This window comes from Neofelis nebulosa, chromosome 3, assembly GCF_028018385.1.
Source record: "Neofelis nebulosa isolate mNeoNeb1 chromosome 3, mNeoNeb1.pri, whole genome shotgun sequence".
NCBI classification, from domain to species: domain Eukaryota; kingdom Metazoa; phylum Chordata; class Mammalia; order Carnivora; family Felidae; genus Neofelis; species Neofelis nebulosa.
This window is the reverse complement of record NC_080784.1, coordinates 4440464-4457566: the sequence shown is the minus strand read 5'-3', so window position 1 is coordinate 4457566 and position 17103 is coordinate 4440464. Positions and strand designations below refer to the sequence as shown.

Here is a 17103-nt window from a genome sequence, read left to right as displayed (position 1 = left end):
GATTTGGTGTTTTCTGGCCAGCTCCCTCAGATTTGGAGAAGCCGGTTAAACAGCGGTTTGTTTCTCACTATGCCCCCAATCGTGGTGCCAGATGACCAGTCTTGCAGTAAGCACACTCTTCATTATAATACACTGTGGATCCCTGATGGCTCGTAGCACATAGATCTTCAGCAATTACGTCATATACAAAGAACATGCATGTGAACGTAACCGGAAAAGGCCCTGTGCATACCGTATGTGCTCAGTAAATGTCAGTGCCACTGCCCAGTCTTGTTCCAAGTGGCAGTCTGCACTATGTCTGACACACCTCTTGCCCAGGTGTCCCCATACTTACCTGGCTCCCCCACACCTGTGACGTTCTACCCCACTGTAGCCAGCATCGTGTCTCTTTGACTTGACTTGACCACTGTTCATCTTCTCTGTAGATTATTTTTATAAACTGGTCTTTGCTGCTGCAGAAGAATGCTGTTCCCCGTCTTATCAGACTCTCCTTGATCTGCATGCCGACCCACAACGTCACGTTGCACTGAGTACTTCGGAGAAAACCGAGAGCACTCGCTTGCAACACCAGACTACTGTTTGCGTCTCTTGTCTCTGGTTCTTCAGAGTTGCATTTTGTGCTAGGTTGCAGACAATGGGGCATCTGCTTTGTATTTTTAGAGTGCTTTCAATTCTGCCATGGCATTTTCAACCTTGCAGCTTCATTTAACTAAATTATGCCCTGGGATTTAATCAGCCCTCCAGGAGCATGCCAAAATTTAAAGAAATGACCTCATCAGACTTTACTTGGCCTTATCTTTCTCGACCCTTCAGAACTTAGGCTTTGCCAAACCTTGGAAGGAATGCACAACGTGTGCCATTGTGCCCACCAGCCTTCCTACTTAGGAAGCTGAAGCTCACAGTGCAGATTTGCAGCAAACTTCTGGTGCTTTCTTCTCTTCGTGTCTCTTTCCTTTTTTCCCTGGTTCTCCCTTTCACGAATGCTGCCCTAACTCAGAGCAGTTCACTTCAAAACCAAGGAAGAGAAAGAACTTCTAACATCTTACAGGGCTGAGTTTCCAGGTTCCCCATACTTTTAACTTCAGGCCATGTTACTTCCTCCCTGCTGATCCGTGGCCTGCCTCTCTTTTTCCAAACAGGCAAGTCCTAATCACTGATGTGAATGTCGATCAATTCAAGATGTATGTACAAGCAGCTTTGTGTTTATTCTTGGAGTGCTAGAAGTTCTATCTGAGTTATAGGACCTTTCCTACAAAGTTAATAGGCATTTCAGATAAAGACTCTGAATCCCACTTCTTAGGAAATCAGAATTTCCCACCCAAGGCCAATTTGAGCATTTACTCATTCAATAATGAAATCATTTATTCAATATGTAGTTTATGGAGTCTCCACTGTATGTTAAGTGTTATTTTAGGTACTGTGGACAGAAAGGTGAATCACAGAGCTAGGCCTTCTGCTCTCATTCTGCTAGTTTAAAATAGCAATAGTGCCTGGAAGAAACTAAACCGTGAAAGGATACAAAATAGTAGAAGGCAAGGATGGAGTTATTATAGGTAAACTGACCAGAAGAGACTTCTGCAAAATGATGGCAGCTGACCTGAACCACAAACAGTAGGAAAACTCATGTAAAAGTCTAGGTTGAGGGGGCTGATACAAGCAGTGTAATATAGACTGCAAAGTCACAGATGAGGGAAAGGGCTTTGTGTCATCTAGGAGAACCATAGAGAAAGGCCTATGAGACTGACGCATGATGAATCTTTTAGGGGCTACAGTCAGAGAAGTATTGAGGGGCTAGACTACACTGGGCATTACGGTCCCTGGTAAGGGGTTTGGGATTTATTCCAATGCTCTAGAATATACTGGAATGTATTCAGTAGGGGAGTGCCACACCTGACTTATGTCCTAGAAAGTCCCCTTTTTGCCATGCTGAAAATGGACGGTAAAGTACACAGGCATAGGCACAATTAGAATATCAAAGAGGACTAGAAAAAATAAGGTGCAGCGGATTTAAGGTTAGAGCTATAGAGGTGGAGAGAAGGGGTGGGACTTTGACAATGAGAGGCATCTACAAGACTGAAATCAAAGGGGACCCTCTGAAGGCACTGGACTCTGGCTGAGAAGTTGCTTGTATTTTCTGCTCACTGGGGTCTGGGCTAATAGTTCTTAATTTTTTTTTTTTAATGTTTAATTTTTGAGAGAGAGAGTGTGAGCAGGGGAGGGGCAGAGAGAGGGAGACAGAGAATCCGAAGCAGGTTCCAGGCTCTGAGCTGTCAGCACAGAGCCCGACCCCGGGCTCGAACTCACAAACTGTGAGATCACGACCTGAGAACTGGGAGATCATGCCCTGAGCCGAAGTTGGACGCTTAACCAATTGAGCCACTCAGGCACTCCTACGGTTGTTAAGCCAGCGCGCACATACGCTGGAAATGAGAATTGAGTCAGCGGATGGCGAGCGTGGGGACAAGGTCCTCCCTGCTGGAGTGGGAGTTTACAGATCAGCAAGGGAGGAGGCTGGGATGAAATAAAGACCACAGGTTGCAGGCCACCTGCACATCAGATGTAAACTGAGAGGCGATTATGAGGGATGCAGGCTTCCCTGATGTCATCAGGGGGGTAGAACTCATGTGTACAGTGCAGCTGTTTCCACATTAAAAGCGCTCATTCAGGTGGACCCCAGTTTCCTCTGGGTGACAACTCCACAGAGCCGAGTCTGACCAGTCAGGATGGTTTCAGGGATGAGAACGGGGCATGGGGTCTGAATCAGACAAGGGGGACTTAGAAAGGAGCCTCCATCTTGGATTTTGCCCTTTTACTTCCTCATCTTGATTACCTGCCCCTCAGTCGTGCAGGAATTCGGGGAAACAGCCCCTTGTGTACCATGTATTCCATTTAATTGCTGCTAGCTCACCTCCTTCTCAGCCCAAGAATTACATTTAAATAATTACACTTATACATGATATATACAAAATGATTTAAAAACCATATAGAATTAACCTTTACATTATATATTAATTTTATCCTTACAGTGTTTTTTTTGTGATGACAGAATTTCAGTAAAACTTGGGTTTGTGAGCATAATTCATTCCAGAAACACACTGGTCACCCAAAGCATTCGTAGAGCCGAGGGAATTTCAAGAACCATTGGCTTACTTGTGATCACGTGACATTCGGTGTTACCTGCTACCCGTACTGCAAGACATCGCTTGTTTATCAAGTTAAAATTTATTAGAAATGTTTGCTGGGCGTATGGAACACTCGCAGAACAAGTTACTCAGAATCCAAGGCTTTGCTGTATTTAGAATCAACAATAGGTGTTCAGAAGTTGGAAAAAGTTGAAGTCTGATATAATATCAGACTTCATATATATCAGACTTTGTATATAAATACCTATTATATATATATACATATATATATATATATATATATGTATATATATATATATACACATCTGTTTTTTGGATATAGTATGTGACAGACAAATATGATTTACCTGTTGCAAAAGATGCTTTTTAATAAAGCTCGAGCTATTAATATGAATTCAATCATGAAAAAATCTTTTAGGTTCAAATTAATATGAAAATCATAAATTAGTAATATACCAACGCCTGCTAAGCTGAAACTGTTTATATCCATAACTTTAATTTAAGACTATTTTTAGAAGGTAACTGCCAGCACATAAAAGAAAAATTAAATCGGGTTAGACTGAGTGACAGCCAAGAATTCATCAATTAGAAATAACATATGATGCCACATGACTTTATAAATTGTTAAGCCCCTTTTATTATTTTCCATACAAATACGTGTTAAAATTAGAAGTGATTTTAAAGTTTAATCTTCACAAAACCCAAATTTTCTACCCGAATAAAATTGTAGAATCCTTGTTTTAAATTAAGTTCATTTTCTTAAATAGGAATTTGGTATACTTGATTTGAATTACTCCAATGTATATATTTGGTATGCAATTTATAAGAAGCGTGTGTGTTTATATGACATAAGTATAGCCATAAAGGTGTTCATTTAAGAAAATAAAAAGGCTAAAAGTAATGTCCAGAGCCAGAAAGGGAAAGTGGCTGATGAAGTAAGCTATCTCTTGTAATGTCTGAAAATCACCTCCGTGTACGTCGTCTAGTCCTTGTATTTTATAGGTCACTTGTGTTCTCATGTTTTATTTTAGTCTTTGGATCTTACGGCTATTGCTTTGAGTGGTGGTTTATCTCCTTAATGTTATTTCTGCTCTCATCTTCTTCCTACGGGTAGCTTGCCTTTTTTCGAAGTCACTGCTGATAGCACGCATATTACTGAGTTTGCTTTGGAAAAGTTGTCTCCTCTACCTTTGAACCCTTACTGGCACTGCTTCCTGTGGTCGCTTGCTCTCCTTCAGGCTCAGCTTGCTCGTCACCTGTTCCGCTCAGGGCTTCCACTGGGCATCAGGAGCCTTGTCAGATTCCTCCTAGCTAGTTCCCTCCCACCTGCTGTCACCGCTTTCCATTGATTAGCACTAACTCAGCACTGGTGTAAATTATAGTGTCCTTGAAACATTTCATCCGCTCATATCACACACACACACACGATAGTCTTTTCGTCTGCCTCCCTCTGCAAGGATAACCTTCCTTTCGTAATGTCAGGAAAAAGTAAGAGACTGCCTCCCTCTGTGTTTTGGGGGTGGTGGGTGCTACAGCTGGTTGGCCACCGTCTCTGCTCCTCTGAGCTGGGCCCCAGTGCTCTTGTGTCATTCCACGTCCACGCCCCGGGTGGCAGTAACGAAGGGCATCACGCAGAAGAAGGATACGCTACCTTTCTTCCCACCGCCTTCTTTGTTATCTGTAAACTATCCCTTGAAAGATTTCCCTCACAGCTTTTCTTATAAACCCGAAGGTAGTTTAGGTATAGCATAGGAAATTAAAAAACAAAAAACAAAAAACACCTTAATGAACTTGATGTTAAAGATGGGTAGTTTCAGATCCCATGGTGAAATTTTTAAGAATAGAATTAAACTTTCATGGGGGGGAGGTCTGGTAGCTGAGACCCACTCCAGAAATTGGTCCCTGCCTAAGTTCCCACCTTGTGTCGGGTGATACCTGTCCAGGGAACAGCCCACATCTGCCACGGGGCTGTGCTGCCAAAAAGGCTGTAATTTGAGGCAGCGCTGAGAGACCAGCTCAGCCCCAGAGCCTCCAGTGGGACCGGCGAGGCCTCTGTCATGACCGCATGACATACACTTAATGTCTCTCTCTGCCCAGTCCGGCTTCCTGCCCTCCCCCACAGGTGCACCCTGCAGGCCCCACCAGGTCACCTGCTGTGCTCCAAGCTCTGTGTCAGCAGCCTCTCCCAGGGAACCAGGCCATAGTTCTGCTCACTTACTTGGAGAAATACATGAGACCTAGATTGAGTCATGTTTCCAGGGACTCATCAGTGGTAGGATAACAGGGAAAAAGGAAGCTGGCTGATCCCGGCCACTCTCTTGCCCCCTCTGGAGGGGGTCACTGGCCTCACAGATGAGCCTCTATAATTCTATCAAGTTGAGTCACTTTTGTGGTCAAGAACCCTAGAGTTTGGAATAGAAGAAAGTTGGGTGGGTTTTTCTGTGGCTTAAGACCATACCCTACTAAGGAAATGATAAATAAGAAACACATTCTGTTTAATCTTTACGTTTTGCATTAATGTTCAAAGACGCTCTCTCAGATTTTCCCCTTGGTATTCACATTTTTCAATTTGCGGGAAGAAGTGTTGAGAAAGCCATCAGAACTTAGATGCCTTTGAAATACTGGCAGCTGCGCAAAATCCTCAACTTTTACAATGGGAGAGTCACCTGCCTATCCTCGTGTGTGTCACTATTAAGATGAACACAGAAATAGGATATCGCAAAGGGAGACACAACGGGCAAGACAGAACAAGGACCCAGTTTCTGGATCTCCAGCTTGTTTTTTCCTTTAAGCTATCCCCAAATTATTTCTAACATTACGTTTTTTTGTTTTTTTTTTTTAATTTAAAAGCTTTTCAATTATATCAACACAACTGTGACACTGTCATGCGATGGAAACAGTCTAGGGTTCACAAAGCTGTGGGTACAGCTGTGTTCCCTTAGCCTCTCTGCTCTCACCTCCTTAAAACTTTTTTTTTTAAGATTATTTATTTTGGGAGAGAGAGTGCGTACAGGAGGGGCGGGGCAGAGAGAGCGAGAGCAAGAGAGAGAGAGAATCACGAGCAGGTTCCACACTGTCAGCGCAGAGCCTGAAGCAGGGCTCAAACCCATGAACTGTGAGATCATGAGCTGAAATCAAGAGTTAGATACTTAGGGGCGCCTGGGTGGCGCAGTCGGTTAAGCGTCCGACTTCAGCCAGGTCACGATCTCGCGGTCCGTGAGTTCGAGCCCCGCGTCGGGCTCTGGGCTGATGGCTCAGAGCCTGGAGCCTGTTTCCGATTCTGTGTCTCCCTCTCTCTCTGCCCCTCCCCCGTTCATGCTCTGTCTCTCTCTGTCCCAAAAATAAATTAAAAACGTTGAAAAAAAAATTAAAAAAAAAAAAAAAGAGTTAGATACTTAACCGACTGAGCCACCCTGGTCGCACCTTCTTTACAGATAAGGTTGGGTTTAACGATGCCTCTCTGGGAGAGTTGTGAGGATTAGCGGCAGCATGTAAGGCATCTGAGTGCTGACACGATGCCTAGCAGTGGTCACCATTATTATTTTTCATAATTAAATCTGTAATTGGGAACCCTGAAATAAATGTGCACCGTCACCTACAGCCCGCCACTGGTAAGCCGGTGAAATTCATCCAGGCTTCCATAACTCCAGTGTGACCAGTCTGTGTTCGTTCCGACTTTTCTTGATGTCCACCTAGCGGCCCCTGCAGACCAGCTGCACGAGCGAGTGCTTTCCAGAACCTCTGCCGCCAAAGCGTTTCCTGTCTCCACACTTCTTGTTTGGCCTGTTTGCAGCTCCTTTCCAGAAGTCTGGAGATGGAGGCAGACACAGAGATGGACACGGACAGGGAGATAGATGCTTTTCCTCTTTTACGATGCTTCTTTGGTTCAGACATTCACAGATCCTGCTTCCTCTCTCCGAACTTGGTATGAGCTTCTACGCGGGTTCTGAAGCCACTTGAGTCCTCATGTGCTACCTCCCAGACTGCGAGCCACCTCTCAGTGGGGTTTGTGGCCTCAGCACATTTGGGGCCTCATCGCTAATAACAACAACTTGGGACGCAGTGAGGACTGCTTGGAGGAGGGGGCGTGAAATATATTGACATTGTTTTTTAACAACACTATTGAGGGATAATGCCTGCTTTTGTCTTCAGTGTTTATTTCTTTGGGTTCATTGGTTTTTTTCCTTTTCAGGCTACTCATGCTGGAGACCTAAAGAGATTTGTTCTCGATCTTTCTTCTTTTAGGTTATAAATGTTGTATGCTATAAATTTCCACCTGAGCATAGTTTTTGATGCACCCTAAACACCATGCTTTTTTACCATGTCAGTCTAGCTCAAATATTTTCAAATATCCCTTATCTTATTATAAGGTGATGGATAGGGCTGTTCAAGTCTGCTATCTCTCGATTTTCTGTAGACTGGTTCTTTCAGTTGCAAGACTGGTGTGGAAATCTCCAACTGTAATTGGGGGTTTATCCATTTGTTTTCTTGTAGTTCTTTTTTTTAATGTTTATTAGTTTTTGAGAAAGAGAGAGGGAGTGTGAGCAAGTAGGTGAAGAGAGAGAGGGAGACAGAGGATCTGAAGCAGGCTCTGTGCTCACAGCAGACAGCCCAATGCGGGGCTCAAACTCAGGAACCGCAAGATCATGACCTGAGCCAAAGATGGATTCGTAACCAGCTGAGCCACCCACGCGCCCCTCTTGCAGGTCTATCAGTATTTACATCATGTGTTTTGAAGCTTTCTTATTAAGCTCACACATTCTTAGGATTATTATGTTCACACTTCTGTCATTATGAAATAAGCTTCTCCGTCCCTTCCTTGCATTAAAACTGTTGTGTGTACTATTAACATAGCAACTTGAGCATTTAAAAAAATTTTTTTTCTCAATGTTTATTTTTGAGAGGGAGAGAGAGAAAGAAAAAGAGGGACAGAGTAAGAGGAGGGGAGGGGCAGAGAGAGAGGGAGACACAGAATCCGAAGCAGGCTCCAGGCTCCCAGCTGTCAGCACAGAGCCCGATGCGGGGCTCGAACTGACGAACCGTGAGATCGTGACCTGAGCCGAAATCAGATGCTTAACTGACTAAGCTACCCAGGCACCCCAGCAACTTGAGCGTGTTTTTAATTAACGTTACTGTTCGTTCAGTCATGTTCCCCAACACTTTGCTTCTATCTGCTTGTGTATTTGTATTCCGAGTGTGTGTCTTGAAGTCAGGGTGCCTTTGGTTTTATTCTTTAATCCAATGTCACCATCTCTACATGCCTTGCCTATGTCTAGTTAACATGTCCAATCTTTACTTACTTGTGCACACGGGATACAGTTAATATACTAGTTTTAATATCACCTACTAATGGAACCCTCTGTGTCGTTTCTGGCTAATTTTTGTTTTCCTCATTATGAACTGTATTTCCTTGCTTTCTTGCAAGCTTGGTAATTCTTGGTTGGACAACAGACCTGGTGAATCTTATTTTGGTGGCTGCGGCCTATTTTCATAGTCTCAAAAACATTCTTGAGCTTACTTCTTGAATGTAGCTGCGTTTCTTGTAACTCGTCCTTAAGGAGATTGCTTTTGAAGGCTGGATGAAGGCTGAGGCAAGTCGAGAGTCTGGGGCGACAATTTTAAGTAGATGGTCACTCACCTAAGGTCTCTGCAGATTGGGTCCTGCAGGTGCAGTGACCGTGACAGGCAGTGCTAGATGCCTCACTAGCCTCTCCCTCCTCTGAGCTTGTGCTCGTAAGATTTCTAATAAGGGTCATGCAGCACTTTACTTCACAATGATCTTTTTCTCCACTACTGACGTTCTAGCCTTCTCAGGACTCCGTTTTCTGCCCACTGAGCGATGAAGTTTCTGCTCTGACCCTGGAAGAGGAAGTCTTCTAAGCCCCGGGAGAATTATGAGCACTCTTGTCTATGATTTTTCAGTAACACTTTCACTAGCCTTGGGTAGTGTCCCTGACATAAACAGGTCAGTACTCACCTCGGACGGACGCAACAGGGCCCTCTGTGGGTCTGTGGGGTCCTCCCTCCGTGCCCTGACTTTTAGTTTCCTTGACTACCCCTCCCCCACCTCTGTCCTCATTCGTGGAGACTGCTGGCCCAGCCTGGGTCCCCCTGCCCCGTGCCTTGGGCCTGCAACTCTCTCCAGACGGTAAGTCTGGAGAAATTGTAGACACTCTGTCATTTATTTCCCATCTCTCAGGGATCATGTCCCAGCACAGCATGATATCCAATGCTTTGAGAGCCCTTTTATTTTTCCATAGATATAGACTTTTTTTTTTTTAATTTAACTGGATTAAGACAGGAAGGGAAATCCAACCCTTGATACACCACCCTGGCCAAGTGAGGAAATGCTCTAGTGAGTTTTCAATCCTTATTTACTGGAATTACCAAATGAGCCATGACCAAGAACAAATTTGGAGCTGTTTCCTAGAATCGATCTAATTCAATGTGTTCACCACACCTCATGGTATTTAATGTGGCATTTAACCTCTGGAAAGGATGGCGTCATCCTCATTGAGTGAATAGCATGTGCTAGAGCACCATCAGAGTGGTATTTGACACAGGGATGAGTTCTTTCTGAGCAGTTTTTGAGTGGTTTCTAGTTTCCTTGCTCTTGAAGCCAACATCTAAGAGGACTTGTGATCGTATTTGTTTACATTTCCTTTGCAGATGTTAGAACTACCTTCACCTTAGCTTTACATAAATATTCAGACACTTGCAACTGATTGAACATCCATTTATTGATTATAAACTTCACTTTTTGGAAGAAGAAAGAAAAATGGCCTTAAAAATAATTTACAGGTTGGGGCATCTAGGTAGCTCAGTGGGTCAAGCACCAACTCTTGATTTTGGGTCAGGTCACAATCTTACAGTTGGTGGGATCGAGTCCCACACTGCACCCTGCACTGGCAGTGTAGAGCCTACTTGGGATTCTCTCTCTCTCTCTCTCTCTCTCTCTCTCTCTCTCTCTCTCTCTCTCTCTGCCCCCTACCTTTCAAAAGTGAATAAATATTAATTTTTTTTAAAAATGATTTACAAGTTAATGACCATGTCCCTAATGTACCATGTGGCTTGAGTATATGCGCAGTTACCTGATAATGTATGCATCATTTCCTCTTTGAAAATTCCAGGACAATTGAAAAGTACATCTTGTGTTGTTCCTTATTGCTATGCTCTTCGTATGTCAATCACTTACGATGACTTTTCAACCTTCGATATTACCAGGCATCCATTTTTCCATGACTGTTTCTAAGCTTGACTACTGGGCTCTCTGCGTGGTCTGACTCTTAACTTTGGGTCATTTTTCTTTTGAGTTGAATGACTGTTTGCCTGATTCCCTAATTTTGGGCGTTAGTCTACAGGATTTAACTCTGGGCTCCCAGCCTCTTTTCCTTCAGCTCCTTCCACTGCTGTTATTCCAGTCAGAAGAAACTTAGCAGTATTTGTAGTCCTTTTCTTGTGGACTCTAGGGTATGCAAATAGACACACTGCACAGATTTAAAACAAAAAGTGCTGGGGCATCCAACTTCAGCTCAAGTCATGATCTCATGGTTCGTGAGTTCAAGCCCCCCGTCGGGCTCTGTGCTGACAGCTCAGAGTCTGGAACCTGCTTTGGATTCTGTGTCTCCCTCTTTCTGCCCCTTCCCTGTTCACACTCTGTCTCTCTTTCTCCCTCAAAAAATAAGTAAACATTTAAAAACTTGAAAAAGATTAAAACAAAAAGCATAATATGCTCAGAACTAAATTTATTACGTTGCATCATCAGCCGTCATGTTCATATTTATGCATTCTCTTTTGCTGAGTCACCATCTATAAGTTCTTCCTAAGGTTGCTGCTTCCTCCTCAATAGGTAACTCTTGATCTGTCGGGGGTTTTTGTGTCATCGTTTTGTAGTAACTTCTACCTGAATCAATGCCTGTGTTGTTTAGGATGGCAAAGGCCCAGCTGTTCCGGCTCCAGATTAGTGCAGTTTAGACAACATCTGCCTTTGACTTAAAAATAGAAGGCCATGAAAGGGTCCATTGCAGAGAGTTAAGTGATATAATAACCTATGTTGTTATATCAAACATAGCTCCATTGAGAACACTAGGGATGTAAAGACATTTTATCTTCATTATTTCTTTTGATGTTGACCTGCTCGTAAGAAAGTTTATTGTAGTCTGAAGGGTAGAAATTCTGGATCCACTACGTGCAAATCCTACCACCAGTATTTACCGGCTGTGTGGCCATGAAGAAATTACTTAACTTCTCTTGGCCACAGTTTCCTGCTCTATAAAAACAGGATAATAATAGTATTTATTTCATACATACTGTATGTGTGTGTGTGTGTGTCTGTGTGTGTGTGTGTGTGTGTGTGTGTTTACCTCTTAAAACAGTGTCTAGTTCATAGTGTGTGCCATATGAGTATTACTACTATAATAAAACATGAATAATAGGTAGAATTAATATGGCTTCAAATAGAACTGGGATGTCTTTCTCCTTGGCTCTCCATTTTAATAACCATGTTCCCATTTTAGACATGATATTGACACCGCACACACAGACTTTTTTCTAGCTTTATTGTTTCTGAAGCTGGTATATATTAGAACCACTGTAATTTTAAAACTTCCATTATTTCCCTAAAAGTTTCCATGGTGCTTTAGAATTGGGAAAATAAGAATTGTAAATGTATTATCGATCATTCATTCTGTCCCAATTGTGCTGGTAGCTGTTCAATCTGCATTGTTTCATTTATGTTTCACACATACCCATCAGTCGCTTTGATTTTCATCCCTCCTGCCCCCCTGTCAAGACATGGAAACTGAGATTTGGGTAATTTGTCCAAAACTGAACAGTCTGTTTCTGAAGGAGAAGCACAAGTCTGTCTGATAGCCCATCCCTTTCCCATAACCCGCGCGATAGACTTTCCTTGCTACAGACATATTTGACTACTTCCCTTGTTTAGAGATGAACTTTCCACTCTAATTTGGCCAAATCTTACCACTTTTAAATATACCTAACTCTCACACCCTTTTTTAATTCTCCTGTTATAGCTTCTGTCACTTTTCAAAGTAATGGTGTTCATGCAGTATCTCACCTCCACCATGAAGACCGTGACTTTAGAAGCAGAAAGCATTCGTCACTGCCTACCGGGAAATCCTCATGATCTTTGAGACATGTAACTACGGTCTCTCCATCTTCTTGTTTCAGACTCTGCCAATGATTTTGAGAGTCTGTACCAAGAATAGATGTCAGGTTTCAAGACTTGGAAATCTGATTTTTAAAGGGTTTCTGAAAATTATATAACCATATTTTTCTTTTTTTTTTTTAATTTTTTTTTTAATGTTTATTTATTTTTGAGACAGAGACAGAGCATGAACGGGGGAGAGTCAGAGAGAGGGAGACACAGAATCTGAAACAGGCTCCAGGCTCTGAGCTGTCAGCACAGAGCCCGACGAGGGGGTCGAACTCACGGACCGCGAGATCGTGACCTGAGCCGAAGTCGGCCGCTTAACCGACTGAGCCACCCAGGCGCCCCATATAACCATATTTTTCTAACCCTTCCCAAAGTCTGTGGTCGGGGGTGGGGGGGAGGGGGATGTTGCAGAGCACACAGTCCGCAGACAGGCACATCTCTTATCATTAGTTTACATTTCAAGTGTTGTGTGTCAGGTGGGTATTTGAAGTTTTATTTCCTTGAGCTGCAGTGAGAGTCCAGGAAAGGCAAAGTGTAAACAAAGAGCCTGACATTTACCCTCTGGGACCTGGTTTCCAAATGATCGTGCCCAGTGAAATTTCATTGGTTGTGCACAGGCTGTGAAAAATGCTGCCTCTCTTCTGATGAATTTCAGACTTCTGTTCACTAGTCTTTTGTCCATCCATAATGAATATTAATGCCGTACTTTATTTTGGCATCATGTTTTCGCTTTTCTTCTGGAAGAGGATTTGATATGACATCCATTTCATCATTTAAACAGTTGGGTTAAAGGTTGACGTGATAGCCTAATGAGGTCACTGAGTTGTGACCATATGCACTTGCCAAATCAAGAGCGTTATGGAGGGAATTTCCATGAGGGTAATTAGAATGACAACCCGTGCTTCAAGCCCTGGGTATACAAACTTGGCTTCATGAGATCTGGTGGAATGAGGTCTGCCATGGGAAGAAGGAACTGTGCCCTGAGCGCCTTTCAAGAAAACGCTTTCCCATTACCAAATGTATGCACTGGGTGCTGAATTCCCATTACCCAAATAAGAATTTCTTTCTTAAATCATCCATGGGAAAGAGTGCAAATGACTTCAAGGGAGGATTTAAGGGAATTAAAATTAGAGTTCAAGTCAATTCAATAAGTATTTACTAAATACTTAATGTGTACTCATTACCATGGGAGACACAAAGGGACATTCATGATCTTCAGGGAAACTGGGTAAAAAATTAGTTAAAATGAAATTGGCAGAAATGCCATTCGGGTTGAGTTTATTTTACATTAGTTTTTCCCAGCCCCTGGATCTTTGGCAAGTTTTACATCTCTTTGTCTTAAATCTTTGCATACAGCTATAATTATTTTCATCCATTTTTTTTTCACAATTGAGGGTTTTTGATAATGGCTTAATGAACTTGAAAATGTTTTTATAATATGTGCATTTTTGCTGTTTTCTTTGAAACTGGAAGTTAATATTTGAATTCATCTTCAACTTTTTCTATTTGCGTGTTGCAATTGTTCACATTAAAACTTTAATATTTTTCCCTAAAATCATAAATTATTCCCCAAATTCCCCAAATCATAAACTTATAATATTGTCCCACCAACCAGTGACTTTAAACCTTAAAAGTTAGTTTTTAATCACTTTTTCCCATTTGCTAAGTTATTTTGCCTTATAAAATGTTAATTCATTTTAAGCCTCTGCATCCTGTTTACATTTTTAGCTAAATCGGGAGAAAAGTGGCTTAAAGTGACAATTTGTTGCTGATTCATTGTTTCTGAAATGTCACCTCATTCAGTTGGTTCTTGAAAACTCATTTGCTTTTTTCTGTTTCCATCAGGCTACAAACTGTGACTCTTAGTCGTACATAGATCTAGAAGAATACATGAGGTACACTGCATTCATATTCATATTTAGCACTTGATTGAGCAAATATAGATTTAGCAAGTTCCTGCTGAGAGCTGGACATTATTCTAGACACCATATAGACACAGATGTAAGGGCAATTCCAGGTCTAAATGGGAGGTGGTCAGTTGGAATGTAATCCAATGGTAGAGTCACACAGAGTGGGTATTTTGAGACCTGCATTGGCTCGTTCAATCCTCACACTGTGCCCCGTGAAATAAATACTGATGAAGGCACGTTTTTGGTAGATTAACAGAGCTAATAAGAGAGCAAAAGAAGAGTCTTAAATCCCATTCTCTTTCCGTTCCATTTTGGTGTTGGTTGAAAACAAGGCTGTGCAAATAATACGCGTTGGGTGAACGTTTTCTGAATTTGAATGCAATTGTCAAGATGTTAAAATAAAGACAAATCTGTAGACAGGAACAAAAAAGGAGATGTCTAAGGTGCCTGGGAACAGTTGACAGAAGGGGAGGCAGAGATGCCCATCTCTGCACAGGGCTTTGATGGGCATGAGCGGCACCGTAGTCACTGCTCTCCCTGGAAGCCTGACCCCCGCACCTGAGGAAGATCCCTTACGTCTTCTGTGCTATTTGAGATGTGATGTGCATTCTGGGCACGATACATCGTCCACCTACTGTGATTTTTTTCCTTTGGCAGTCAATACTTTTTAACATCTGCATTGTATCCTATTAAATATAGCTCTCTTAGCTTGATGATCTAGAATGGCCAAAATTATTTCCTTCCTGAATTTCATCATTTGTTTCCAAGTGTTCCATTAGACTCTGTTAAAAGTTTTAAGGCATGGGTGTTTTCTTTTCAGAAGTCTGCTTGGGGAGATCCTTATTTTCAGGAATGATTTTTCTTTTTGTTTCTCTTAAGCATTTCAAAGTCCATGCAATTATACACTTCCCAGCAATTATCAGTGCACAGTCAAGTTTTACATAAGGCATTTCACATTTCTTTAAATGTAGTAAATGGGTATTACACAGATAATACAGAATGGTGTTTGTTCATGCAGCAGCCACATCGTGTGATCTCTTTCCTATTGTACTTTGGTTACTGTGGTCTTTCTGTACAAAAGTCAATTATGTTATCTGTGCAAAAGCTAATCGTTAAAAATGATTTCTTGCTGTTTTTAATAGACAAATGGATAGAAAAGTTGTACAGGCCACATTCAACTTTCAGAATAGCTCATTTGGTTTTTCCAGTTCTGAAAGCAGTCACGTGTAAAAGCTGATGTTAAAATTTTTTGACAGATTTACACTGATAATTCTTGGCTTCGGGGAGACCATTTTCTGGACACAATCTAAAGTGAATATGTATCTTCTAATAAGTCTTAGCATTTAATGAAAATAATAAAGGCCCTTGAAAAAATGGCAAGGAAGGATTTGTTAATTCTGAATATTCATGGACAAGGAAGGAAAACACCGAAAGCATTCATATGTACATAGTTCCCCCACCCCTACCTCTCTCTCTCCATTGATGGTAAAAATTCAGCCCTGCCTTGCCTGTCTCTGGCTGTCAGATCCCTAGCTTCTGTCGGAGGGCAGGCATCCTGAGTTATGAACTGAAATCATTTCTACCTTAGAAAAGCCAGAGACAGTTAAATGCCAAACAGTCTTTTTAAAGAACATTTTAAAAATACCCCTTGACTTAGCGATAGTGAATGTGGAATTAAATACAGACTTTCTTTTTTATAAAAGACAACAAAGAATATTGTGGATCATAGTGAACTATTTTCTATTGTGTTAAAGAGGTTTCTGTAGACTGGTTTCACAAACTATTTTTTAAAAACTAGAACTGAGAACCCTTTGACTATGTAGGCAGTGATTTCGTAAACATGTCGATATTAAATATCTAAGTGGTAATGGTTGTTTTCTAAGTGTTTCTCTAAGCTTATTTTATACACATTTAAGTAATTTTTTAGTAGAAATAATTTTGGAAATCACTTAAATTTCCTCTCCATTCACTGGGAAAGTTTTATTTCTCCATTTTTCAACCAAAGAAAACAGAGTATATTGCAATATTTATACATATATACCAAAATACACTTCCAATGTCCATGTTAAAAAAAGAAGGATAGACACATAAAATAATCAAATTTGTTTATTGGAAATGTTTTTTTGGAACTCATTTCTTTTTTAAGTGATAGTCTCCTTGATTTGTTTCACTACATCATGATAGCTCTGACTTACTGGTCAGATGCGAAATTTAAACCAGAAAGATATAGACCATAACCAACAGTCATCAACTTCACCCATGTAACCTAATAGTGAATCACCTAGGTTGGAAATTATGTTCGGAGTATGGAATGATCTCCTATCGGTGAGGTTTCAAGGCAGTTGAATTCTCAGGCAGAGTATCCTATCCACATAAAAAGCGAGCAGGTCAAGAAAGAACGGAATCGAGGCTTTCTTACTGACAAGCAAATGAATATAATACTTGATTTGTCAAAACTGATGGCTAAAACTTTGTTGTGAATCAGACACTATAAATGCATGAACCTAACAGATAAGTTGGAATATACAAGTGGTGCATTTTTAAGCCTAACAGATTCATGAATGAAATTTTCCATTTATTCTTTAATTCAGTGATTTATCCATAAAATGTCAACTAACATCGATTAGTGATGTGTATTTGGTTGTGCTGGTCCTAAAGGAGTGAAGATAAATATGGCATGAATATTCATCCACGCTGTATTTCGGATAGCTGTCCATATCCTACCGTGTTATCTGTCTGCCAACTCCGTGAGACTGGAGAATCTCATAATTAGAAAAATAATGTAGACATCGTCTACAACACTGTACGCAGAACTGTATTTCTGCGTCTTCTCAAACTGCATTTATTTATACTTTTAAAATACTCTTATAAAGGG

The 17103-nt window shown here is 41.4% G+C and overlaps 1 protein-coding gene across 5 annotated transcripts in view; it reads left to right on the top strand.

Moving 5' to 3' along the window:
* The window catches only part of CSMD1 (CUB and Sushi multiple domains 1), a 2016488-nt gene that overhangs the window by 963645 nt on the left and 1035740 nt on the right, over positions 1 to 17103 (top strand). The window lies entirely within an intron of this gene.